At 35.0% G+C, this 26,010-nt stretch overlaps 1 protein-coding gene and 1 long non-coding RNA gene across 5 annotated transcripts in view; both read left to right on the top strand.

Annotated features, from left to right (window-relative positions):
* Positions 1–26,010, top strand: part of SPAG16 (sperm associated antigen 16) — a 738,021-nt gene that overhangs the window by 545,661 nt on the left and 166,350 nt on the right. The gene's annotated exons all lie outside the window — the stretch shown is intronic.
* On the top strand, positions 6,617–25,349 carry LOC118499999. The gene is made up of 3 exons (XR_004902519.1): positions 6,617–6,774; positions 24,559–24,561; positions 25,337–25,349. It is a non-coding gene; the product is annotated as an uncharacterized LOC118499999 (long non-coding RNA).

Raw genomic sequence — 26,010 nt, 5'->3', positions numbered from 1 at the left:
TTGACATGAAGAGGTTGAAAAATGCTTCAAAAAGTGCTCATTTTAGAGGCAAGACTGCTTTCTAAGCACATTCCATTGTAATCCAGCATGTAGAGACAGTTCAAGAAAGTAACCTTCTGAGCCTGGGTCTGCCTCTCTTATAAGGTTATTATATGCATAAAATGAGACACTTGATGTAAATTAGTGAGTACAATTCCTGCCACATAATGTGCACCTAATAACTTCTGGTTATTGTAGAGAAGCTTATTTCTTAGTTACTGGGTGGAAGCATTTTATGTTTAGAAATGTGAATGCTAATTCAGAGCAAAATAACAAAAAGAACAAAGCATGCTAGCGTAAGTAGATATACTTGTATTAAAAGTCCCCTAATTAATTCCTATCTAATAAGAGTTGTTTACAGGATGATAATGATATGAATTACATATGGACACAAGAACTAGAGAAATTACTAAGAGGTATTTCCTTAAACATGAAACAGGTATGTAAAAAACACATGTATTATCTTACTGCAACGAGTGAAGACCTGTACATGAACTGGATTGGTTTGAGAAGTCTTCAAAGAGCAGGGAAATGCTAAGAATGAAGGAAAGTGAATTAGTGGAGACCTGACTCTGTGCCTATGAAATCCAGGACTAAGAAACAAAGGGTTGAATGTGGCACATGTAGAGTTATATGGACATCAGAGCACAGAGGAACCCGACCATCACCTGCAGAGTAGGCCTACAACACACATAACATCACCCCTTTATCTCTCCATTCTGTTTATTCCCTCATATCATCTCCCACAGTCTGTAACTCTACTTTCTCCACTTCCTTAGTTTACAACCTCTCTCCCCCACTACGGTGTAAATTCTATTAAGGTAGAGCCCTTGTCTGTCTTCTTCAGCACTCTATTGACATACCTAATCCTGTACTGGGCATGAAATAGAATAGTTACAATTCTAAAAATAGAATAATAAATCAATAAATTAATGAACATGAGCTTAAAATGAAAGGATTAATTTTTTCAGTGGAGCGTATAGGGTAAATTGTGGATGATGTCGTCAGGTAGGAATCGCAGAGTCCCATGTCTGCTTCGCCCCACCACGTTGTCCTTCACCCAGAACTGTTCTCAGAGAGCTCCCACTGCCCCAGGAAGGAGAGTTCATAGCCCACAGAGAAAGAAGCCAGAGTATAAGCATTCGATTCTGACCATTCAAGGTTAAATTCATGTTCTGAGGGTAAGAAAAATATTTGTAAGAATCTAACTGCTTGGAGTTTTTCCCTTTTCTAAGCTAAATAAAAAAAAAACCTCTGGACTGGGGTGGATGGAGGGGAAGGAGTTAAAAAAGAAAGAAAAGTCACTGGGGGTTGAGACCAACAGGGACTGATGATTATTAAGTGATTTCATTGACTCTGTTGCTAAGCATATGACAAGGGACGAAGCAATTTACAGGTGCATCAGTAGATGTTACCATGGAGGAATGACAGTGATCTAAAACTGTACAGTTTCCATTCTTCCTATTGGCAAACCTTAGGTTAGTGCTCTGGAACATATGGGGCACGCAGAACAGAAGGGATGGATGGAAGGAACGAATACTAAGCTCACTAGTATACCATACATTGTCAAAAGGAAGTTCTCCCTTATGGAATGGGGAAGAGCTCAATGCAGAAACTTATGCAACATGCAAAGTAGTTTCAAAGGAGGAGCCAGTGGAAGTGTTTCAAAGCTGATTCTTTCAGGAGGAACTCCATATAGCCATAAAATGGTTATATCTTAAATATACATGCATTCACCAATGTACACAGCCCCTCCCACCCAAAAATTTCATTATATTTACATTGTAATCCATAAAATTCTTCTCTTGTTTTAAATGCCTGTCAATTATTCCTTAACCTTGATCAAGCTGTTTAGCAGGTGAGAGGCATCAAGGTGTTGTTATCCATCAGTATTTCATACTAGTACATTAATGATTTAAATCACTATGAAATGGCAAAATGAAATTTTGGCAACCCAGTTTTATCATTTCTTCTCATTCAGAAAAATAAGCACTCATCCATCTACCCATCATTTATTCAACAAATATTTATCACTTTTTACCAGAAAGCAAGAGCTTTTCCAGAAAATACCAGCAATTTAAGTTTACCTCTCATTGTTCAGATAGGACCAATACGCCTTCCCTAGCAGCAAGGGAAACTGGGAAAGAGGGTCTTTCGTGGTCTATAGGAGAAGGCAGCATGGAGTAGGAGGGTTGGGGATTGTCCTGTAAACAACATCTACCATAATAAATAATGGAAAGAACCTCGGGTTAAAATAAATCTGCCTAACCAAATATTAGCTTTCTAGGTCTTTGTGATTACTCTTATGATATTATATTTCTTAGTCCCTCCAATTTCCTCCTGACAGAGGGAAAAAAAGTAAAGAGAAAAATAAAATGAGGAGAATGATATTTCCAAACTTTTGTACAAAGTCATACACTGAGCTATTTCCTCTATCCTTGACTCTTCCAATTTATTATCAAAGTGCACTGTTCTCTAAGAGATTTTCAGATTGGAGAGACCTTTAGAACATATGACTTTAAGAAGCAGGGGCTCTACTCCCGCAACTACATCAACGACCATGAGAACCCCGCATGATGAGGAACTGAATAGGTCAGAATGTGCTCTTCACCACCTCTGCACAGATCACACCCTCCTTTTGTGTCTCCACTTCTCCCCGAATATCTGCTTCTCACAGGGCTCAACCTCTGACCTGACCATGTGCAACCGATTCACCAAAGCTAGAGAATAAAAGTTTGCAATTGAAATTTGAGGGGCACTGCCAATAAAGCATTCATTAGATATGCCATTAACTATATTTGAAAGTATAATGAGGATCTATAAGGAGACTTATTTTGTCCTATACTATCTTTCAGAAACCTTGTGTATTCAGTCACTCAACACATGCTTACAAAGCATGTGCTGTTTGTCAAGTACTACATGACAAAGTATGTGTCCCCTGTACTTGGTCTTTGTTTAGGTACAACCATAATGTGTATGAAAATTATGTCTAGATGGAGTTGTTTTTAATTATATGTGTTTCTTCAAATCATAAATTAAAACCATTGAAGTTCCAAATTTCAGAATGTGGGGCTCATTAAACTAGATATATATATTTTATTTTCTTTGTATTTTAAAAGCTAAACATTCTCTGGTAACTAATCCACATAGAATATTTCTTCACATTCATAAAAAGGCAAACTCTTTGCATATGTAATTACTTCATCTTCAGAGGCAAGAAAGCTTTACTTCTAAGCCTCTCCATGGCCTTATGTTTACTTGCTATGGTCCTGAATAATAATTGTAGAAGTATCGAACTCTTGTTAGTTAACGATGTCCAAATATGAAGATCTGTTAATGCAATGAATTCCAGACTTCTTAAATAGCATATGTGTCTTTGTAAACTGTCTTTTACCTATATCAGAGTCATAAAATAATTTCATGATAATCACCCATTGATTCAAACGTGGGATTCCTTAATTCTCTCTGTGCTTCATATACAGCAGGTTGTGCAAGTCCGGGTGTGATATGGGAAAAAAATGAGCAGTATTTTATACTCAGAAGCATCACTTGACCAGGAAAGAGCTCAAGTTTTTACACAAAAAATTGTGGTTATTTTAATTTAGTCATATACATTTTCACTTTCAGAACTAACAAGTCAATTCATGTAATTACCTTCTATTGCCTAGATTGGTGCGGGGCTTCTCACAATGATTCTCCTGACTCCTCTAAGCTTTTGGCTGGGAAATGACAGACTCACAGATATTCTGCTTGTTAGATTAACATGAGAAAACAGAATTTGCATCTGGCTACTGGGCCTTTACTCATCAAATCAGCAAATGGAACTAATGTGGAATAATAATGGGAGGGCTGGCTTTTGAGAACAGAAGACTAAAAGGGATTTATATAAAAACACGCAGTTCACATTTTAAAAAATCACAAAAGCCATTAAACACTGAGCACATCTTATTTTTCATGTCAGCTAAGGTTGTCATTGTCTCTTCTAGGACATACGTGATTATCATGCTGCAAGTAATGCTGCTGAGAGTGTTTTGTTAACTGTTTCAAATGCCAGTCTTGTAAACAGTGTTCCTTGTCTTTGGGTAAAACCCTATACTATACCTGTGTGTTTTGCACATTTTAAAACAGGGGCTTAACTTGAAGAATTGTTTAAGACTACAGTAAAATGTGATCCTAGGAGACTACCACAAGACCAGCGAATGCTAAATATAGTTTTTCTCTATTGAATGCATAAACACCATTTTTACATTTTTCTCCATGACATTTTGATGGAGTGATTGAAAATACTCCAGGGAAGTGAGAGGTTTTTAAGAGGTTCTTTTAAAAAATCAACTTAATTATATAGCTAGCTCCTTTCCATGTAAATTAACTTATGTGACTATTAAAAGTAGACTTGTATCCTTCTCTTCCTATCAAAAACTGAGCAAATATGGCTTATGTTTTGAATTATGAAAACTACCAGCCACCCCCTTTAAAAACTGGTTAACACCTCATAAAATTTCCACATAAATTTTGATTTTATAGTTGGAAATAATAAAATGATTAAGAATTTTAGTTGAGTGAACTTATCTTCAAAATGATCCTCATAGCCTAAATCTGTCTTCCATTTCCCTGTTTCGTGCATGTAGACACATATTGCCAGGCATTTTCCAAACACTCATGCTATCATGTCCCTAGATTTTCTCCAGGTCTTTCCTGTGTTTGTCCAAACCCAGACACTCTCTGACACTCTCTCCTCTTGGACTAAATGATAGGTAACAAAAATTAAAAGGGCATGTAAGTGGGGTATTTGTGGACTTCCTCTCTTTCCCACTTGCCAGATTGCATTGTTTGCTTTGGAATTTGTCCAAGAATTGGTTTGAAAATTTTAGAGTGGGGTGCTTTCTTTTCCCTCATATATACCTGAAATTTTTTTTTGAAAAAGTATGGTTTCTCATACAAAGTTGATACCTAAAATTATTTTATAAAATTCAATAATCACACAGGATGTTATCTCCAGAATTGTATGTATTATATAAGTGTTATAAATGAACTTTTTTCAAAAGCTTGTAACTGGAGATTGAAACTAGTTATTTTATGATAAACGATAAAAAGCTAGTCCTTATTATCAAACCAATCAGCCAAGTCAGGCTTACTCCATTATCAATTCAAATAAAAACATTAACATATGTTCTCAAAACGGCCACCTTTTTGGAATTCTAGATAGAGAGGTGAATGATTAAACAGTAGAATAATAGACAGACAGATAGACAGATAGGCATATAGATAGGAAAGTGATGGTCCAGCAGAATTGTCGGCCTGGCCCTGGCTTGGTGGGGGGAAGGCACAGCCACCTTTCATGTCTCTTGAAACTCGTTTGCTTCCTATGTGAGTCTCTCCCGTTAGGATCCAAACATTTTTCTAGCTGTCCCTTGGTTTAGCAGGGCTCACTTGGTTCTACCCAGGGTAGTAGTGTACTTCTCTCTAGCAAAGTAGGAAAAACATGAGAAAAGGAATTTTGAAAGGAAAAACCAGAATGTGCCCTGAACCAGAATGATGTGAAACAATTTTAGGAAAGGATTCTTATATAAATTGAGGTTCTAGAAAATGGTTATCCTATAGCTCTGTGGTCTTGTGCTCATAAGACATTCCTTGTGACTCCGTAGGGTGCCTTACACTGATTTAAAGGCCATTGATACCATCTCAGTAAAGATATAATTGATACATAACAGTGTGCAAGTTAAAGGGCTTAAAGTGCTTTCAATGTGCAGCGTGGGTTCCTAAGCTTCCATTCCAACAGTTTCTTATTCAAACCGTCTGAGTGAATCCCTGGATTTGACTTTGAGAAAACAGGACAAGGGTGAAGGGATGAATAGGTGAGGGAGAAAATAAATACTACTCCAAGAGAAACTAAAGTGAAAAATTCACAACAGAGGCTGAAACTGTGTGAAGGCACGGGAGTCCATGATTTTTTTTCCTAAGCAGAAATTTATGGAAATTTGGATAAAAAATTAGAGGCCTTCAAAAGACCTAGCAATTCTACCTTCCCGGTGGTGGTTTTCATTTGGTGATAAATTCACAAAATATTATAAGGGACACATATAAATGATTGATGTGGAACCAAATAGTCACTTTTCTCCCTCATGCTCTACTTTCTTTAATGTTTTTTCCTGGCGCTTAAAGAAAATGCCTGTGTGAAATAATTAATGAATAATGTTCAATTTGCTACCGAATAACTTTACAATCTGGTAAAGCACTCTATTTCCTAGCTTGCAAGAAGAAAAAGAGATTTGTTTTCTCTATTAAAGAAGTTTTTGCCATCTCCAGAAGTGAAAAACAAGGAGAAAATAGTATTGTGTTTGCAGTTTATTTAGCTATGTTTTAATGGTATTGTACAATCCTTTTTATCTTTATTCTTTGAATTTCCTGGTATTTTTATGCCATTTTAAAAAGATTTTATTTGTTTATTTTTAGAGAGAGAGGAAGGTAGGGAGAAAGAGAGGGAGAGAAATATTGACATAATGTGAGAGAGAAACGTTGATAGGTTGCCTCTTGTACACCCCCAGCTGAAGACCTGGCCCCCAACCCAGGCATGTGTCCTGACTGAGAACCAAACTGGGCAACATTTCGTCCTGTGAAATGACACCCAACCTGCTGAGCCAAAGGCAATTGGGGCTATTTTATACCATTTTAGTTGATTTTGTTTTCCATAAGTATTTTTTCATATAATATTTCTCCAGTTAACAAGGACCATTGGTAAGCAAAATATTCTGTTTGCCACATTGTACCTAAAAAAAATGGTTGCTCTATTGCCAAAATACATTTAAAAAAATAAGTAGTAAAACTGCAATAAACTTCTGTCTTCTATCAGATAACTTTAGAAGAAGGGCTTGACCCCTTGAGACAGGAAATCTTGTGCAGGGCGGTGGGGGTGCCATTAGGAGAAACTGAGTGTCGTGACGGAAGAGGATCCAGTCCAGCATCAGTCTGACACATGGGGAGCCCTGCAACACGATTAACGTTGTGGAGTTGTCTCACCTTCAGGCAGAATCACCAAGCTTTGTGTACCTCTATCAGCCAGTGAGTGGCTGTAGAGGGCCACCTGAGGGTAGGGGGAGAGAGCCATAATTTCACAGACATTTCCAGGCAATATGACACTTAGCAAAAGGTAATTTGTTAAAAAAGAAAATTGCACCTATGATCATTTAGCAGCCAGCACTCCCAGCAGCTGGGGACGGATACTTCACTGGCTACAGACAGGGGTCCTGGCCGAAGCCCGAACAGCCTGCTAAGCCAGTCAAATATATTTGTGTAATTAAAATGGTAAGAGCTCTCATTAAAATTCATTGACATTCAATCCAAAGTCATCTTTCTTCCGTGGGCCTGCAGAGGGGCAGGGTATCTTTGGGTTGATTTGGTAAAAGCTCAAGATGACAACTGCCAAGGTTTGAGGCAGAGTGGTTCTGTTAAAAAATAAAGTTCTCTGGCAGTAATAGATTTTTTTTATGATTTATTTGCTCTGTGACCTTGAGTAGTTGCTTAGCTTTTCTGGATCCAGTTCATTATCTCTGCATTTGCAGTCATAATGCCTGTCTGTGGATTACTGTGAGAATACACGTGCAAAGTTGCTGACCAAGGGGCGATACTTTGTGACCTCGGACACTTCCTTTGCAAACCAAAAGTGTACCCAGTGAGAAGGTGCTGCTGTGTCAGTACACATGGCATCTGACTGGGGAAAAATATACTCAACACTGGGCATCACTTCTATCTAAAATTTCAAAACACCTAGTTTTATGTTTTTATTTTAAATAATAAATTTTTCAGACACTACTGAGATGAAAAGTAATGCTCTATCCAAATGCATTGTCGCATCAGCGAAATTGGTTGGCATTCCACAGAGATTTCTAAAGAAAGTTACTCTTTACATAATACTCAAATATTATAGTCAGCAGAGAATCAATATGACTTGGGCAGGCCAGCTGTTTAAGACTGGCACTGACACTCGAAAAGGGTGTTATGTAACCCACAGGCTTTAATGGACTTTTGCTTTTTCTGCTGGTCACCACTAGGTGGGGATATGTGAAACGTTCACTTCAGTCTTGTTTAAAGATAAAAGTACCAACTTGGATCTCAAAAATCGGCTACAGGCAAATCAATCTGTCTACCTGGATCACAAGTAGTCGCCAAGCATGTGCACTGATGCACAGTACTTACTCCTGTGTTACTGGAATACTTAATAGGTCCCCTTTCTCATGGGCTTTCACAGACTATGAACTCCACAAACGATCAGAGTAAGCTTTGCATGTTTGGTGCCTGAAACTACAGACAGGTACATTAGAAGCGGGAAAGTAGAAAAGCGGACGGAAAATAAACCTACACACTCTTTTCAAATTGAGATCTAGCAGCCCCAGGGCCATAATTCTTCAAATTTGTGTACATTTTACTAGCACCAAATACATTTATCACATTATCACTTTAGATCCTTACAATACACTATAGGGTCTGCTGGTCAAGTAAATATTCCCATTTTGCATGTAGAGAATGACCTAGCATGTTTTTGACTTTTGTAAAGTCACAAAATTAGTAAATGGCAATAAATTTGAGACCCATATATTAAGACCCCCAGGCTGCATGTTTATCATATTATGAGATTTTAACAAAGAAGTTTTTTTTTTTCATAATTCAACCCTCTTTGGAATTCATTTGATAAAGGAAAGAAAGTTCTACACATTTGCTGCAAGGACTGAAATACAAGACCATCTATTTTCCTCAATACGTGTTTATTGGCACAATATCTCCATGTGGTTGCCACTGCACAAGACAGTGGGGATTGAGGCCAGAAAATACTTTGCAAGTTTTAAGAAGAGTCTGAAATGAAGTGTAAGAGGAGAGTGACCAGTGATGGATGCTAATTTGGAGAAATGAAGATATGAACATAGAAAGGTGTCACATTAAACAGTTTGAATTGTATTCCACGTTCAAATGACTGCTTGATAGATCTTCAGCAAAGGGAAGTGTTAATGATCTAATTTGCATTTTTTAAAAGATGACTCCACCAGCTATGTAGGGAAAGAATTGGAGGGGGTTAGGAGTGAAGTGGAGAGATCCCTGATGGGGCTACTACAGAAGAGTTCAAGACTGGGCTACAAAGGAGGCAATGAAGGTGGAGAGAAGTGAATAATTTGTATTGGAACAAAACCTGGAGGTAAAATGGACAGGACGTGGTTATTGATTGTAGATGGGAATGTGGGATGGGGGTGAGGAAGGAAAGTGACGGCAGCTCGAGGCTTCTCTCTTTTCCCCATCACCGATGGGTGTGCCATGCCATCCCTGAGGCGAAGAAGATGAGGGGAAGGCAGAAGACAGGTTCAGGAGAGAAATCAGCAGTTCACATCCATACTTGATAAGTTTGAGATTCTTACAAGCACAAATGAAGATTCAAATAGAAACGTAACTATGTATGTTAATTCTGAAGGGGAGTTTCATGCTGTGGTTGTGAATTTGAAGTGACCAACATTAACATTTTATTGCAAATCAAGTAAATAGTATCTACTATGGGGGGGAGAGGAATTAACAAAAATGCCCAGGCCCGAGGCTGAAGAACAACACCTAGTGGTCTTTCTACTATTCATATCTCATACTGCTTTCCTATAAATATTTTAGAAGTGTAAAATGTTACCAGGGCCAGAATCGCTCCCTGTTCAGGAATGATGATACCATTAGGCTCCGAAAGAAACACATTCACTGTTTGCCTGATTTTAATTCCACATTGCATGTCATGACCGAGCATTATCTGCCATGGGGAGGTCCAGTTGTGCGAGAGAGGGAAGCAACTGTATCAAGGAGGCAAATGACACACCACCGCACGTTTTCTTTCCCCTTTGTCCACACTCCTCCACCCTTTTCTCCTTGTGAGACCTTGACTTCTTAACAGTCTTTAGCATCAAACTTAAGCATGAAGGGATTTGACATCTCAATGCTATTTTTCTACCCCACTTAGATAAGCTTCGTGATGGTTTAGAGACTAGTTTAGTAGAATAAAGAAGAAAACTGTCCCGAGATAGTAGGCAAAACATCCACTGCTAGGTGACAATTTAATAGTTAAGGAAATGCAGAATATAGACAATCATCATTGCCTGACTCAGAATGGTGGAGTGCTAAAATATCGCCTAGCACCAAAATATTCTAATTTCAACTGCAGGGACCCTACACACCAAAGCAAAGGCAGAAGATGCTCAGAAATTGTATAGCAAATCTTTGGAGAAGAAAGATGAAAACACAAAACCAATTTATAATGCCTGTTACATTACTAAGAGTCAAATACAAACAAAACACTTATTTAAACTAGGTAAATTCCTTAGTTTAATTGAATTTAATATTTAAGTATCAAAACCAGACACTAATTTAGGCTTCAGCTAAAAATAATGTAAGGGAGAGCTGAAGGAGAGTATAATGCGGTGAATCATATAGCATAACATAATCCATCAAAACCACAGGGCCTACAGTTTTCTTCCCTTATATTAGATTGAAAAATGACTTCAGAGTATATGCTTATGAGGATAAGTGATGAGAAACCTAAGTTGAGGGAAAATGACTTGATACCAGCTTTATATGGTAATGTATAACTCGAACAGCTACAATTAATAATAAAAGCTTAAATGGCCCTGGGAAATATAGTTAACAGAAGACAGGTACACCTGTCAATATGAAGCTGTGGAACATTACTCAGCTAAACTTAAGGCAATTAACCTGACAGCACATTCCACTGAATTTCTGAGCACAAATAGATGTTATAAAAATAATGTATGTCAGAAATTGGCTTACGAGAGTTCTGACACATATTTAAATTAATCATTATTCAATCATAACAGAAATCAATGACTAAATCTGAATGTGGAATTTATATGAACAAAATAAATGGGAACAATCCTTGCTGAATTTGTAATTTTGTTTTGACATAAATATTACTTTAAAAGGCTGTTAATTCCATTTAGAAATGGGAAAATTTCTGAATCAATAATGTTCAATTTAAATAAAACATCATTCTCCTGGGCTCATTCCACAATATAAATAAACTAACTAGTAAATACCTATAGTGAATAATCCCAAATCTCCTCCATTTTAACTGAAAAGTTAAAATACTGTCATTGCAAATAAAATGTCAATGGCATTATTGATAAAATTGTTCTAGGCACTCCATATAACATAGTTCACAAAACTGTTTTCTGATTTCTGTGCCCTGAGTGCTCTACTTCTGTTTACACTCCAGTACTTCCTGTTTATACTCTAGTACTTTCTGTTTACACTCTAGTACTTTCCATTCACACTCATGTGACAGCTATGTGAGGCGACACAAGTGTGGGACAGTCATCTGCTTTCTGTGTGTTTTTCTTCTGTTGATTCAGCCCATGAATTCATAAAGCATTTGAAAATATTAAAAACCTCAATTTAAAAAAATAAATCAATAATATTATGAAATAAGCATTATCATCTTTATTTTCACCTATTTGGTCAGTAAAATATTTGGGCCACTTTTGCTTTTGAGTTTTACCTGGTGATTAGTTGAAATGGCAGAGGTTTTTAATATTTTGCAATTCCATGTGTAAATCACATGTGATCTAATACATAACTCACTTCCATTTCATTTCTAATTTGATACCAAATTGACATATTATTTACTTACTTAAAATGTAGAGGATAATGATAAGCAACTATACAAGTAAAAATCTAGACCAATATGATAGCTCAAAGTTTTCCAAATAAAAATCAATTTCTAATTCATTCAAATCCTTTATTTTCAAAGCATGAACTCTTTGTGTTGTTTTACTTTAAATCACAAGTGGAACGAAAATTGATTGAAAAAGAGTTAATTATATATTTCTTTAATAATGGGATTCATTCTGAGAAATGTAACATGAGGTGATTCCATCCTTGTGTCAATTTTTTACACAACCTTAGGTGGTGCAGGCTACCATACACCCCAGCTCCATACACGTCACATGGGACTGCCATCGTGTGTGGTCTGTTGTCATCCAGTTGCTGAAACATGCCCATTACCCTATTCTGTGGCTTCTACTTTCATTCATTAATAGATATTTACCAGATATTTATAAAAACATATAGTCTTACAGAGACATGAGATTTCTTCAGGGTTTTTGAGAAAGAAGAATACATTCCTAGGTTTCTGAAAACAAATATAGAACATGGATCCACAGTCAATATTATTTGACTCCAAATGCCTGTCCTTCTATCCACCAGCCCTTTAGCAATTTTAATCATTTATTGTGATAAAATACACATACTAAAATTTACTGTCTTAATCATTTTTAAGTGTACATTTTAGTGATATAATTATACTCATACTGTTGTGCAACAGATACCACCATCCACTTCAAAAACTTTTTTCGTCTTGAAAAATTGAAACTTTATACTCAAAATAATAAATCTCCATTCCTCTCTCCCCTTACTCCTGCAAACCACCATTCTACCTTCTGTGTCTGAGTTTGACCACTTTAGATACTGCAATAAGTGGAATTATACAGTATTTATATTTTTGTGATTGGTTTATTTCACTTAGCAAAATGTCCTTAAGGTTCATCCATGCTATAGCATAATAACAGAGTTTTCTTCATTTTTAAAAGTGAGTGATATTTGATTGTATGCGAATAGTCCATTTTGTTTATCCATTCATCTGTCCAGGGACATTTGGGCCACTTCCACATTTTAGCTCTTGTAAATAACTCTGCTATGAATGTGGGTGTGCAAATATCTCTTTGAGACCCTGCTTTCAATTATTTTGAATATATACTCAGAAGTGGAATTACTGGATCAGATGGTAACTCTATTTTTAATTTTTTTGAGGAAAAGCCATATCATTTTTCAGAGTGACTGCATCATTTTAATTTTACATTCCCACCAAAACTGCAAAGGTTTCCAATTTCTCCTCATCCTTGCCAAGATTTGCTATTTTATTTTTTATTTTTTATATTAGTCATCCAAACAGGTGTGAAGTGGTTTATCATTAGGGTTTTGATTTACATTTCCCTGGTGATTAATGATGTTGAGCATCTTTTAATAGGTTTATTGGTCATTCAAATACCTTCTTTGGAGAAATATCTATTCAAGTCCTTTGCTCATTTTGGAATCAGGTCATTGGCTCTTTGTAGTTGAATTTTAGGAGTTTAGTGTATTTTGTATATTAATCCTTTATCAAATGTATGGTATTTGATAAAGGGTTAACATTTGCAATATATGATTTGCAGACATTTGTAGGTTCTTTACTTTGTCACCTTTGTTTTTGGTGTCAATCCAACAAATCGTTGCCAAATCCAGTGTCGTGAAGATTTACACCTAGGTTCTTGTCTAAGAATTTTACACTTTGCTTTTATATTTAAGCCTTTGATTCATTGGAGTTAATTTTTATACATACAGTGTTAGGTTTGGATCCAACTTCATTCTTTTGCATGTAGATATCCAGTTTACCAAGTGCCATTTGTTGAAAAGTCTGGCCCTTCCCACTGAGTGGTCATGGCACCCTTGTTAAAAATATTTGGTAATAAATACAAGGGTTAATATTTTAGCTTTTTATTCTAGCCTATTGGTGAATGTGCCCATATTTATCCCAGTGCCACACTGATTACTACAGCTTTGTGGTAGTTCTGAAAGTATGTTTTTTTTTTCAAAAATTGTTTTGGTTGCTAGAGAGTTCTTGAGATTCCATATGAATTTTAGGATGCATTTTTTAATTTCTGTGAAAAATGTCATTGAGTTTCCAATAGTGATTCATTGAATCTGCAGATTGTTTGGGTTGTTTTGATACCTTAAAAGTATTAAATCTTTCACCTAATGAACACGGGGTGTCTTTTCTTTTCTCTATGGTTTTCTTAACTTCTTTCATCAGTATTTTGTAGTTTTCGTTATACATTTCTTTAACTTCCTTGGTTAATTCCTAAATAATTTATTCATTTTGACACCATTGTAAATAGTTTTGTCTTAGTTTCTTTCTCAGGTTATTCATCATTAGTATATAGAAATAGAATGGAATACATGTTGGCTTTGTATACTGCTACTCTGATGAATTTGTTAGTTCTAACAGGTTTTTTTTTTTTTTTGGTCAAATCTTTAGGGTTTTCCACATATAGGATCATATTATCTCTTACCAGGGATAATTTTATTCTTCTTTTTAAATGTGGATACCTTTTATCCAACCCTCTTGTTATGGCTAGGACTTTCAATGCCATGCTGAGTAGATCTGGTAACAGTAACAATTACTTTAGAGAAAACGCTTTCAGCCTCATGCCATCGAGCACGATGAGTACTGTGGGTATTGCGTATGTGGCTTCTCTTATGTTGAGAAAATGTCCTTTCATTCCTACTTTGTTGAGTGTTTCATTCATACAGCAGTGTTGAATTTTTCAAAATGTATTTTTTTTCTATCAATTGGGGTAATCATTTGAATTCATTTTGTTCTGTAAAAGGGATTTATTACCTTGGCCTAGTCTTATTTATTGAATTATCCTTGCATTTATCCAGGAATAAAACTCACCTGGTCACAATAATCATGTAATTTTTTAATATACTGTTGACATCAGTTTGCTAGTATTTTGTTGAATATTTGTGTGTTAGTATTCAAAAGAAATATTGGTGTAGCGCTTTTTTTCCCTAGTAATGTCTTTGTCTGGTTTTTGTATCATGGCAAATCTGTCCTCATAGAATGAGTTAGTAATTGTTCCCCCTTCCTTAATTATTCTGAAAAACTTTGGGAAGGATTGGTGTTGGTTCTTCTTTAAATGTTTGTTAGAACTCACCAGCAAAACCATAAGCAGCAGGGCTTTTTTATTTTTTTTGATGACCGATTTACTTTCCCTAATAGCTTAAAACTTTTCAGATTTTCTCTTTCTTCATGACTTAATCTTAGTAGGATTTCTAGTTCTAGGAATTTTTACTCTTTGCCACGTTATGCAATATGATAACATCCAGTTGTTCACAATACTTCTTTATAATTCTTTTCTGTTTCTGATTTTTTAAATTTGAGTCTCCCCTCTCTTTTCATGTCAGTCTAGCTCTCTGTGAATTTTATTGATATATTAAAAAAAACAACTTTGATTTTTTTTTTCTATATTTTTATTATTTATCTGTATTCTGATATTTATTATTTTCTTCCTTCTGGCATTAGGTTTAGGTGTTTTTTTTTCTATTCTAGTTTCTTAAATTAAAAATTTTTAATTTGATCACGCTTGTTTTTAATGTAAACATTCATAATTATAAATTTGTCCCTTAGCCCTGCTTTCAAGGCATTCCATAACTTTTGGAAGGTTGTGCTTTCAGTTTCATTTGTCTCTTAAGTACTTTGTGATTTTTCTTCTGATTTCATTTTTGATCCATTGGTTTTTTTTTAAATGTGCTTTTTAGTTTCTAAAAATTTGTAAATTTTCCAGTTATTTCCCCTCATTGATTTCTCACTTCATCTTGTTATGATTAGAAAGATTTTTTATGTGATATCTGTTTTTAAAAAATCTATTAGGACAATTTGGGGACTAACATATGCTCTGTTTTAGGAAATATTCCATGTGCACTTGAAAAATGTATATTTTTTTGTTGGCTAAAATATTCTACATATGTCTGTTTGACCTAATTAGTTTATTTTGTCACTCAAGACCTCTGTTTTCTCACTTATCTATTCTCATTGTTCTATCCACTGTTGAAAGTGGGCATTGAAGTTTCCCACTATACTGCAGAATTGTGAATTCCTCCCTTAAATTCTGGCAAGTTTTGCTTCATATATTTTAATGGTCTCTTATTAGGTGCATAAATATTTCTATAAATATTATTTATATTTATATAAACATTATAAATATTATATATTATATATATTTTATTATAAACATACTATAATTTTATACTATAGTATACTATACTATAAACATACTATACTATAAGTATACTATAAGTATAGTATACTTATTTATATACTACTATAGTATATAAATATAGTATATAGTATACTATAGTAGTATATAGTAGTATAGTATATTTATATATTTATAAATTTACTATATAAATATACTATAAATTTACTATAAATATTATAAATACATTTTATATTTATATTTCTATAAATATTATGCACCTAATATTATGCATCTAATTATGTTATCTCCTTGTTGTATTGAACCTTTTATTAATATGTCTTTTTTGACTCCTTTAATTCTTTTTTATGTCTATTTTGTCTGTATTAGTCTGATTTCTTTTTGTTACTATTTGCATAAAGTGTATTTTCTATTCTCTTGCTTTTATTTAAATTTACATTACATTTATGTTACATATAAGGAGGGACCTCTGTCATTTTGCTATTTGCTTTCTATATGACTGACACCAATTTATCTCTCATTTTATGCATCATTCTCTAAATGTATTCTTGTAGAGAAACATTTTAATTTCCTTCTTATTTATTTTTGTATATTCTATAATTATTTTCTTTGTGGTTTCCATGGAGATTACATAGAACATCCCAAAGTTGTAACTTCTAATTTGAATGTACTAACTTAATTTCAATGCTACACAAAATCTACTCTAGCTCCATTCGCAGTGCTTTCAGTTACCTCAAAATTGTAATTTGTATATTGTATGTCTAAAAACATATAGTAATAATGGCTTTTTAATACATTAGTCTCTTTTTCTTTAAGCTTAATTCAAGACACAGATTTTTAAAATTGCTCTTCAAGCACAGTTGTCTCCACTTTGCCCCATCACCCTCCCCTCCCCACCAGCCCCACCTCCCACCCTCAATCCTAACCTCCTTTGGCTTTGTTCATGGTCCTTTATACATGTTCCTTGACAACCCTTCCCCTTCCTTCTCTCTTTATTGTCCTCCCTCCTCCCCTCTGGTTATTGTCAGTTTGTTCTTTATTTCAGTCTCTGGATATATTTTGCTTACTTATTTGTCTTGTTGATATAGGTAAGATCATATGGTATTTGTCTTTCACTGCCTGGCTTATTATGCATTTAGTATAATGCTCTCCAGATCCAACCATGCTGTCATGAAGAGTAGGAGCTCCTTCTTTCTGTGGCATAGTATTTCATTGTGTAAATGTACCACAGTTTTTTGATCCATTCATTTACGGGATGGGCACCTAGGTTGCTTCTAGCACTTGGCTATTGTTCATTGTGCTGCTATGAACATTGGGGTGCATAGGTTATTCTGGATTGATGTTTCAGGATTCTTAGGGTATAGTCCCAGCAGTGGAATTTCCAGGTCAAAAGGCAGTTCCACTTTTAGTGTTCTTGGAAATTCCATACTGATTTACACAGTGGCTGCACCAGTCTTCATTCCCACCAACAGTCTACTAGGGTTCCCTTTTCTTCACCACCTCGCCAGCACTTGTTGTTTGTTGATTTGTGCATGATGGTCATCCTTGACAAGTATGAAATGATATCTCCTTGTGGTTTTAATTTGCATCTCTTTGATGGCTAGTGACGCTGAGCATTTTTTCATATTTCTCTGGGACCTCTAGATGTCCTCCTTGGAGAAGTGTCTTTTCAGGTCCTTTGCCCATTTTTAAATAGCATTGTTTGTCTTCCTGGACTGGAGTCATGTGAGTTCTTTATATTTTTTTAAGATCAAAACCTTGTCTGAGGTATAATTGACAAATATATTTTCCCATACGGTTGGTTCCCTTTTCATTTTGCTAATGGATGTTTTATTTACCTGTACAGAAGCTTTTTATTTTGCTGAAGTCCATCTGTTTATTCTTTTTTTTTTTTAATTTCCCTTGCTCTAAGGGACATATCAGTGAAAATATTGCTGTGTGAAATATCTGAGATTTTTCTGCTTATGTTCACCTTTAAGACTTTCATGGTGTCGTGAGGCATATTTAAGTCTTTTATCCACCCTTGGGTTGATTTTTTGTATGGTATAAGTTGGTGGTTGAGTTTCAATTTTTTGCATGTAGCTGTACAAATATCCCAACACTACTTTTTGAAGAGGCTATTTTTTACTCCATTTTATGTTTCTGCTGCCTTTGTTGAATATTAATTGACCAAAGAGATTGAGCTTATTTCTGGGCTCTCTATTCTGTTCCATTGATCTGTGTGTCTGTTCTTATGCCAATGCCAGACTATTTTGATTACTGTGGCCTTGTAATATAGTTTGATGTCAGGTATTGTAATCTCTCCTACTTTGTTCTTCTTTCTCAAAATTGCTGAGGCTATTTGGGGTCATTTATGGCTCCATATAAATGTTTGAAAAGTTTGTTCTATATCTATGAAATATGTTATTGGTACTTTAATAGGGATGGTGTTGAATCTGTAAATTGCTTTGAGTAGTATGGACATTTTAATGATGTTAATTCTTCCAATCCATGAACACAGTATATGCTTTCATTTATTTGTGTCTTCCTTAATTTCTCTCTTCAGTGTTGTGTAGTTTTCTCAGTACAGGTCTTTTACCTCCTTGGTTAGATTTATTCCTAGGTACTTTATATTTCTTATTGCTATATCAAATTGGATTTTTTCCTGATTTCTGTTTCTGATATTCCATTGTTGGCATACAAAAATACCTTTCATTTCTGAATATTGACTTTGTATCGCACTGTTTTTCCAGTCACTTATTAGACTGAGTAGTTTTTTGGTGGAATCTGTAGGGTTTTCTATGCACACTATCATGTCATCTGCAAACAATGACAGATATGTCTCTTAACTTATGTATAAAAACGAAAGTGGTGTTACAGACCATTGTTACAACAACAGTAGTCTTTACAAGTGCCTGTATATTTGCATTTATGAGATTTCTTTTATGTTTTTAAGTTACTGTTTAGTATTCTTTCATTTTACCCTGTAAAACTTAAGCAGTGTTAGTCTAGGAGTAACAAATTCCTTTAGTTTTCTTTATCTGTGAAGTCATAATTTTTCTCCTCACTTTGGAAAGATAGTTCTGCTGGATATAGAATTCTTGGTTGACAGGTTTTTCTTTTTCTTTTTAATACTTTTGAAATTCTAAGCCCACTGCTCTTTGGTCTATAAATTTTCTGATGAAATATCTGCCAATAATCTTATTGATATCCCTTATGTGTAATAAGTCATTTGTCTCTTGCTGCTTTTAAGTTTCTTTCTTTGTCTCAGTCTTTCAACAGCTTAATTACAATGCTTTCTCAATGGTTCATCCAAATTGAAGTCTGTCAGTTTTCTTGGATGTTTATATTCATATCTTTCATCAAATTTAGAAGTTTTCAACAACTTCTTTGACAGATTATTTGATTTAAATAATGTCTCTGCTCCCTTTCTCTCTCTTCTTATTCTGGGATTTTCATAGTGTGTATGTTAGTAAACCTGATGGTTTCTCACAGTTTCTTAGGGTTTGTTCACTTTTCTTCAATCTTTTTTCCTTCTGTTCTTCAGGCTTGATGATTTTAATTGCCTAATCTTTTTAAATTTGCTAATTCTTCCTAAATCCTTGTTCAAATCTGACTTTGAATTTCTCTAGGTGAATGTTTCACTTTAGTTATTATACTTTTCAGCTTCTAGAATTTTTTTTTGTATTTTGGATTTTTATCTTTTTATTGCTATTTTCATTTTGTCTATATATTTATTACTTTCTCTATGTATCTTTTTTTGTAATGACATGTCTCTTTTTCTGACAGTGTCACACTCCTAAAGGTGCTCCACTAAATAGTCTTCTGTCATCACAGAAATATAAATAGGATAAATGAAACCTTTCTCTTTGCCCCCTCCCCTTTCCTTCTCTCTTCTCCATGCCTTTCTTTATTTCTTTATGGCAGTTGTGTTAAAATCTTTGTCCTTTAGGTCTGCCTTCTGATCTTTCTATTAGTTCATTTTTTTTTTCATTTAAAGAGGCCATATGTTCCTGTCTCTTGTATGCATTGTGGTCTTTTTATTGAAAATTGTTCATGTGACTCTAACAATGTGTTAAATCTGGAAATTAGATTCTCCTTACTTCCAAGAAGTTGTCACTCTTCATTTTGTTTTGTTTTGATTTGATTGTTGTGGCTTTTTCCATAGCTGAGGTGGAAATCTTAGGCATTTTTAGATCTTTTCTGAGCTTGTATCTTTCCCAGGAAATGAATAACTCCCTAATTTTCTTGAATATGTAGTTCTTTTGAATGTTTTAGTGTTTAGTATTCATCTCCCAAAATGGGAAAGAAGAAAAAGTAAAGGAAAACAGGACTAACTTTTTAAATCCCCTGGAAGTCCCTTCATCTGGATGGGAAGGGTCTTTCAACAATTGAGGGTAACTTCATCAATGACTGACTGCCTCTGTGTCTGTACCTCCATGATCTGAGGCACCAATTAGTTGTTAGATTGCAGATTCTCAATGTTTGTCTTCTCCAACTCTTTCAAGCTCTGTGCAAGCAGCTCCAGGAACACACACATGGCTGCCTTACATGGGGCTAGAGAGTTGGTGATGGATAGCTACTGCTGAGCAATAAGCTTAAGTTAACTGAGGTTAAACTTTAATTTACCTGACCAAGCCTTCCGAAAATGTTACATCTTATAAGTTCTTCCTGTGCTACCATTGTTTAGGTGAGACTCCATTTTCCTGGTGGTTCCTAGTCCAGCATGTTCTCAGAATCTTTCCTATTAGCTGTTGATTTAAGAAAGTAAATCAGGTTAAAAATACTTGAATCAAATAATAGAGCACAAGAAAAGACATTGTCTGAAACACAGAGTAACCCTAAGATATTTACTTCTTTCAGCCAATTAGTAATCCATTCCATTAACTCAGCTTTTATTTTTGAGCAGAAACTAGAAAAAATATATAGATATTTTTTAATGATGTCAATATCACAAGATTAGAGATTGGCACTTTTTTTGAAGATTAATTAGAAAAATAACTGAAAAAATATTTTTCTAAAAATGGAGCTAAATTTATCTATAAGCAATAATTAAGTGCAACAAGTTGTTTCAGAGATTGTTGCTTCAGCATTGGTGTATTAGTAAAATCTGAAAAAAATGCTTCTGATACAGCTATGCCTCACTTTTAATTACTTTTGGAAAAATCTAGCTTTGAACTAAAAATTCTTGAATAAAAAATTGTTTTTCTTTTAATCAGAAAATTTATGTGCTTTATTCCACCTTGTCACATCCTAAATATTAATGCCTGTGTCCACCTCTGGGCTTTTATATAAATAAATTCAGGTGCTATTCATTCATAGTATGTGACAAGATGATCATACTTGTGGTTTAGAATTTGTGTTTATTTAAAAATCTATTGGATAGAGTAGATTAATACTATAAAAAGAATGTTTAAAGCTCCTAAAATAGCAATGCTTGTCATGTTCTTTAGAAATATCTATTCCCATACAATTAGCCAACATGCTACTTAGGTCATGTACTAGTCAGTCACTTTAGCATGTCCTCTATAATGTCTGATAGACTGAGTGTTATTGACATAATACCAATCAAAATTCTACAATAGTTCATATAATATTCTCTGACAAGAAACTTTAGGGTAAGGTAATGGAAGAACATACTGTTGCTTGAACTGTCATGTCAAAATACCTCATTTCTTTAGAACATATTTATTAAGTCAGGGTTTTGGAGGGGGAAGGTCATGTATACCCATAAAATCAGTCATTTAGAAAAGAGTTTAAATTTTTATTAGGATCAAAAGATGTTAACTTGATATTGCTGGAGGTTACGTCTATACATAGAGAGAAGATGAAATTATCTGGGGAAAGGTGAGATGGGAATGGAAAGATTGTTAAACAGCATGCTAGGATGCTAAATAATTTTTAAGAACATAAATTACTAATATTTAATTTCAATTTTTCTCTATTCTTAAAATAACAGTATTAAAACCTTCAATAAGTTAAGATTTGTTAGTATCTAAAAAGGCCTTGGATAAGTGTTTAACAAAAATCATAGAGCGGGGATGAATTCTCACACTGGTTGATATTATGGCAGAGGTAAAGAAACTCTGGAGGAGAAGGACTGAAGCACAAGAGTGTCTTGGCCACCAACCAGCAGTGACCATGGAACTCTGCAGATGACTCATCGAAACAAGAGAAAAACATACACAGAGACAACCAGGTCCTGTGGGGAAATAGGAATGGAACAGCCACTCTCTCTAATGGGAAGCACCTCGGCCACCCTCCCTAGGGGAAAGTGCCCTGTTCTCCTGCCAGAGCAGGCTTTTATTGGGTTCCTTTACACAAGAATTCAGGTAAAGGTCATTAATCATTGCCAGGAAGTAAGAATCAAACAATAGATAACAAGGAAGTCTGAGAGCCTATTTTGAGTCAGGGTCAGATAGCTAAAGAGCTGTAAAACTTTGAGGAACAAACTTACTTCTTGCTTGAACCCTTATCATTTCATTGAGAGCATTCTAAACAAAGCAGGTTTCACAGGATTTTACATATTCTTTCTTAGGCCTGATCACCTGGGTAACCTGCCCTTTCCAGCAAGGGCTGCACCACCCTCTGTCATTGTTTCAGGTTTAGGTGGAGCAAGGGAAGTAAGGCAGCCAAGAGATTAGCAGATTTTCTTGCAGGCAATGAGAACTCAGGCTTTGTCAAAGCCGAGGGGCGAGGGTCCATCATCCCCTTTTGCTATAGCCTCAAAGTCCTTCCTTGGGGGACTCTCATGTGATCCTGCCTGTCTTACGTCATTCCCTCCTTAGGGAATCTTATCCAGCATTGGCTAACTGACCAAGCACTGGGGGCCAGGCAGGGTGAAGTAAAAGGAGCAGAAGTGGCGCTCCTGGCAGGGAGATAAGCTTTTGTCTCCTTGCTGGCTTACAGTCCAAGGTCATTCCCTCAGCCTTAGCCTTGGCGGGGGTTACAGCTTCTGATACAAGGCAGGTTGGTTCCCAACACAAGAATTCTGTAGAGGCACAGAGTAGGAGCCATATGCACGGGTGGAAATTTGAATGACTATTAAAAAAAAAACAGACATTGTAATGTACTCAAAACATGAAAGATGGTTTTGAGCTAATCTTGTCTACATCATTAAGGACCAAGAGACAGAATGGCATCTAGGATACACAAATATTTTTAAAGCACCAATATCCAGACATATTCAAATAGAAAAGCAAAGAAAACAACTGTTTTTCTTTTTAACTTTTCTCTTTGTATCACCACAGAAACCACAAGTGTATTTTTTTTCCCTGCTACCTGCTAAGCTTTTATAGAATATGATCTTGAGAAACAGACTTAAGAGAATTACCTTCTCTTTTGGTACTAAAAATATCTTCCTAAAGTTCTATTTCTTGAAATCGCCCACCAGATAAATTTTGTGTAGAAATTCAAAAATTGAGATTTTTAGCTGTAGCAATTAAAATTATTTTTTATGTTGGCCCAAAATATGACTTAAACTAAATGAAAAAGCCATTATTTTATATATATGTATATATATATGAGATTTGTTGTTGATGATGAAGTCAAGTAAATAATGTCTAATTTTAAAATAGATTCCAATATTATTGTTAATGATGTGTTTTATTTAATTTGCTGGTTCTGAGATATTTCTAAGAGTTCTTTTAACAGTGTAAGTTGATAACATATTACTTTAGATGGCTAGTTTTTTAATTAATAGGAAGATTAAAAATAATAAGTTTCTTACAAATACAATGATCTCATCTTTTTATCTTAGTATTTATAAATTCCATATTTTAAGTGTAATTTTTATTCATAAACTATTTCTTGATATAGCTAGTACTGAAGCATCTGCTACAAATCAACCTGGGTATATTAAAAAACATTTTCAAAGCACATCTTACCTAAAACACTTTTACTTTCATTGAGGATACAAAACATACAGTCATCTAATAACTTGTTATATCTAAAAATGAAAATCATACATTAAAACCAGTATTTAAAATATGCTAAATATGTTCTAATTTTTGAGGGGACATTGAGAGATTGACCTTATAAAAGTGAATCTCAGAAAATGTCTAGAGGTGTGAGTCAGAAAAACCATTCCCAAAGGTTTCATCTCAGTCTCACTGAAGTTGATTCAAATAATATGAGAGACTTAAAGAGGTACTGTCTTCAGAGCTGCTGGAAAACTTAAACTCGTGAGAACTCAATTCTGCCTGAAGGACTTGTATCATTACCCTATACACCTTCGCATTCTGAATAGATGGCTCTTAACCTATGACATTTGAAGATTAGAATAGTTTTATTAGCCCTAGTTCTTCAAAATTGAGATATCTTTGTTTCTTAGCATGCTGATAAAAAAAAAAAACTTAATTGCTTTAGAGCCTTATCAGAAAAAGATGATTTTCCTCGAAACGTTTCTTATTAACTTCTATGACATTTGAAGTTCAGCCTGTCTTGAGAGATGAGTCATTCTGCTTCTTAGATCTATTCTGTAGTGTGATGTATCCACAGGCCAAATATTACCTTTGAATTAGAATTTTGTAAAGGTATTATTTTGTCTACTTCTGTCCACAGTGGCTGTTAGAACTCTGATTCTGAACATCAGATAGGGTCCACATAATTCTGATTCTTGTTCTTAAACAATTTCTGACTAGATTGTTCTTGTGGACTTACCAATTTCTTACTATATTGTTCTTATAAGCAGAGGGTATATTGTAATTGCCTGTCCCCTCCCTTCCTGTCTGTCCTATTTCTCTTCCCATATAAATACCTCCTCTACCAATAAAGATGATAGTTTGCTCTACTTGATTATGTATTCACTGAAGATATACAGTGATTTCTGATTCCAAGTTTCAACATTTTCTAATTAAGAAATGGGCCTTATTCTGTCATCAGTGGGGCTGATCAGCATATGGTTCTAGTTGCTCTTATCAAATACCAGCTCCCAAAGGGTGGCTTTATCTTTATTCAAGATCCCAGCTTTTGTTTCTAAACATCCTCAAAGTAAGGTTTTAAGTGCTGAGTTTGTTGAAACTACTTCAGTTGAAGGCTTTATTTTACATAATGGGCCCATCAAAATATTGGTTACATTGGCATAATATAATGGTTAAGGACATCAGATGTAGAGCCAAAAAGCCTAAATCTGAATTTCAACTTTTTCAGTTATTAGCTGCATTAAGAGCTGTGTGATCACAGACAAGGTACTTGTACTTAATCTTCTTGTACCTCAGTTTCTTATTTTATAAAATGGGAATTATAATAGTACCTACTTCATAAGTTTGTAGATAGGAAGAAGTACCACAAGTGATTACAACATTGTCTGACACATAGTAAATGTTCTGTAAGTCATTATTGGTTTTTTATGTTTTATGGTTATGGAATGTTTTCTATTTGCTGAACCCAACTGCTTTGTTTGTTTTTTTTTTAACTATCACTTTTATTCGATTTTTTGGCTGCTACCTATATAGAACATTCTTTTTTAGCCCTGGCTGGTGTAGCTCAGTGGATTGAGTGCAGGCTGGGAACCAAAGTGTCCCAGGTTTGATTCTCAGCCAGGGTACATGCCTGGGTTGCAGGCCATAACCCCCAGCAACTGCACATTGATGTTTCTCTCTCTCTATCTCCCTCCCTTCCCTCTCTAAAAATAAACAAATAAAATCTGTTAAAAAAAAAAGAACATTCTTTTTCTGAAAGCTATGATAAAATTTTAAATCCCATTCGTTGAGAGGATGGTTTCCTACCTAGCATCCATGCTCAAAATAGGTGTCCATGCTGGATATAGTCTTCTCTAGCCACTCTATAATTTAGGTTCTTGCTCTTTCACCTGCTTATGCTGAATATCCCGCGGACACAACCGAAACGCTGAAAAAGACTGAAGAGCAGAAACGTTCCAGCCTGACTGTAGAGAAACCCACAGCAACTTGTCAGAAATAGGGATTTCATTTGTGCTTTACACCCCACCTCCTCTGCCTCCTAACCAATAAAATAACAGTATACAAGGCTCTGATTTATTTGCAATTTTGAAAATGTGCATTACCCAAGAGCTGTTTAAATAATCTCATAAAATTGTATAAACAACATACCCACCAGCGAAATAAGCCACGGAGAGATTTTCTCTCTTTTTTTTTTCAACAACTGGTAAGGGCATTATGAGCCA

Source organism: Phyllostomus discolor, chromosome 4 (assembly GCF_004126475.2).
Source record: "Phyllostomus discolor isolate MPI-MPIP mPhyDis1 chromosome 4, mPhyDis1.pri.v3, whole genome shotgun sequence".
Classification (NCBI taxonomy): domain Eukaryota; kingdom Metazoa; phylum Chordata; class Mammalia; order Chiroptera; family Phyllostomidae; genus Phyllostomus; species Phyllostomus discolor.
The sequence above is the reverse complement of the archived record's forward strand: the minus strand, read 5'-3'. Positions and strand labels throughout refer to the sequence as shown.